The sequence below is a fragment of the Gracilinanus agilis genome, chromosome 1, assembly GCF_016433145.1.
Source record: "Gracilinanus agilis isolate LMUSP501 chromosome 1, AgileGrace, whole genome shotgun sequence".
Classification (NCBI taxonomy): Eukaryota; Metazoa; Chordata; class Mammalia; order Didelphimorphia; family Didelphidae; genus Gracilinanus; species Gracilinanus agilis.
Genome location: NC_058130.1, coordinates 382,130,709 through 382,133,716, shown reverse-complemented (window position 1 = coordinate 382,133,716; position 3,008 = coordinate 382,130,709).

The following is a 3,008-nucleotide window of genomic DNA, read 5'->3' as shown; positions in this document are numbered from 1 at the left end:
GCCTTTCAACTATTTTTCTTTGTTATAAAGGAGGGTTCAATGGAAGAAGGGATACATAGTAAAAATGAAAGTAGCATTTTTAAAGGGCATAATCTTACTTTGAGGCAGCTCTAATTGTGAGAAAGTTTCCCCCCTTAAATTATCCTGGTCTGCCATTCTACAACTTTCCCCAGTTGCAGCCAATCTCTCATATCTCTCCTTGGTGGGCTCCAGTTTAAACAAATCCTAATTCATTCAACCAATCCACCTATAGTGTGACTTTGAGTCCTTTCACCATCCTGATCAAACTCCTCTAAACAGATTTGTCAGTGTTCTTCCCATGATGCAACACCCAAAAATACTACACAATCATCCAGAGAAAGTTTGAACAAGGCCAAGTACAGGGCACCATTGGTACCTCTCACCCTCTAGACACTACATTTATTCAGCCAATTTTATCATCTAACACAAAAATATTTGTTTCTGATTCCCAGTCCCACTGCCCTTTCCCCTGTCTCTCACTGTCTCCCTAATGGAGGAGAATGGGAAAAAAATATTCCTTGGTCTTAACTCCCAAGGATTTATCTCTCTTGTTCTATTTTATACTAGAAGTAAAGAGGTTGGAAGTTGGTGTTAGATTAGACTTCACCCCAGGATTGCTTCCCTAAGACACTCATTAACTCAACAGGTTATGGACCTAATCAGTCTTAGAAGCAACCAGCCAAGGGCTCCTAGACTCTGATGGCCATGTTCCAGCCTAAGACATGACCCACTCTGGAGATAATTGGCATCCACAAGAAACCTGACCCTAAAGCGAAAAACAGTCAGTCAAAGGTTTTTATCAGCAACAGCAAGCTTCCAAAGTCTTCCTCTTGATCATTCCAGTCGTATACTTAAGATATTTTAATTTAGGCAGACAAAGTGCAGATAACCAAAGTAGAAAATTGCTGCAAAAAGGCCAGCAGACTAAATATGGTCTTAATTTTCCCAGAATGTGGAACTTCAGGGTGGTGATTGAGTCCAAACATTTACAAAATGGTGAGATGAGGACGTGCCAACTGCTACATCTGGTTTCTTGAGCAGTTACATCAGTATCAACGAAGGGCCACAGTTAACTCATAGGTCGTATTAAGTTATCAACATAGAAGTAGGATAGTTTGAATTAAAGCAATTAATTCAACAAATATCTAGCTATTAATGGCCAACAAAGCACTGTGCTAGGAGCTAGAGAGATACATAGATGTACATGGATGTGTGTATGCATATCTATGGACGTATATTTATATTTTACGTGAGTATATGTGTATATACCTTTATTTATATATAGGCTTTAATGTATAGTTATGCATATATATAAAGGAAATAAGCCTTGGCCTCATAGATCTTACATACTCCTGGAGGGTTGTTGAATTGTTCCAATCTCATCCAACTCTTCGTGACCCCATTTGGGGTTTTCTTGGCAAAGACACTACAGTGGTTTGCCATTTCCTTCTCCAGCTTATTTTACAGATGAGAAAACTGAGGCAAAAAGGATTGAGTGACTTGGCCAGAGTCACAGAGTTAGGAAGTGTCTGAGGTTAGATTTGAAATCATGAAGATGAGTCTTTATGATTCTAAGTCCAGTACACTATCCATTGCATCACTTAGCTGCCCATTCTACTGGAGGGCATGACATGTATAAGAGTTAAATTAATGTCCAATACTTTAAGTATTATATTTTAAAGTTTATTATCTAACAAAATAGAGCCACGAGACTAAGTTTTTCTACCTGCTCAAAATCCCTGCTCCACCAAAGCCACCAACAGGAAGGAAAAGAGAGCTAGATACAGAACTCCATCCAATTTATATCCTGTCTATGAATCATAGTTTTTGCCAGGGATCGTAGTTTTGCTGGGTTTTTAGGTAATTTTTAGGGCAACAGATTCTAATTTCACACATGTAAGCATAAATAAACACAAGAAGACTTGTACAGAGGCACCAATATCAATCTTGAGTCTTAAAAAGGAACTTGATAGGGGCAGCCAGGTAGCTTAGTGAATGAATGGAGAGTTAGCCCTAGAAATGAGAGGTGCTAGATTCAAATCTGGCCTCAGATACTTCCTCGCTGTGTGACCCTGGGCAAGTCACTTAACCCCCATTGCCTAGCCCTTACCGCTCTTCTGCCTTGGAACCAATCCACAGTATTCATTCTAAGACAGAAGGTAAGGGTTTTTTTTTAAAAAAAGGAACATGGTGTGGTCAGACCTATGCTTACAGAATATTGTTCTAGCAGCTCTTGAAATAGAGACTAGAGAGGGGAGAAACTTGAAGCAGGAAGGTCAATTAGGAGGCAATTTTAACAGTCCAGATGAGAGGTGATAAATGTTTGAACCTGAACACTGGCCATTTGAATGGGGAATAACGGATGGATCCCAGCTCTTCTCAGCAAGTCACAGGAAATGTGACAAAGGCAATTATGGAACAGCTGGGTTTCCATATCAGCTCTGAAGCCTACTACTAGCTGTGTGACCGTGGACAAATCACTTCCAACTCAGCCTCAGTTTCTTCATCTATAAAATGGCCATCATACTTTCTGAAATAATTACCTTGCAGGATGGTTGTGAGGGATGTCCTCTGCAAACTTTAAAACACAATAGAAATATGGTCTATTATTATTATTATTATTTCTGCATGTTTTTCAGATATCATACTATTTTTAGTCACAATTACAGGTGAATACCACATGGAAATCCAGGCAAATTCCCATGAGGACATGTCAGGAGAAAGACACTGACTTCTCACAAGAAAAACCTGTAGGTCCCCAGGAAAATAGCCATTTGCACTCCTGGGTTACCCAATTCTTATACAAAAAGGTGTGTGTATATGACAGTAAATCTCTCTCTCTCTCTCTCTCTCTCTCTCCCTCTCTCTCCTCTCCCTCCATCTCTCTCCCTCCTTCTTCCCTCTCTCTTCTCTCCCTCCATCTCTCTCCCTCCTTCTTCCCTCTCTGTCTCTGCCTCTGTCTCTCCCCCTCTCTCTCCTCTCCCTCC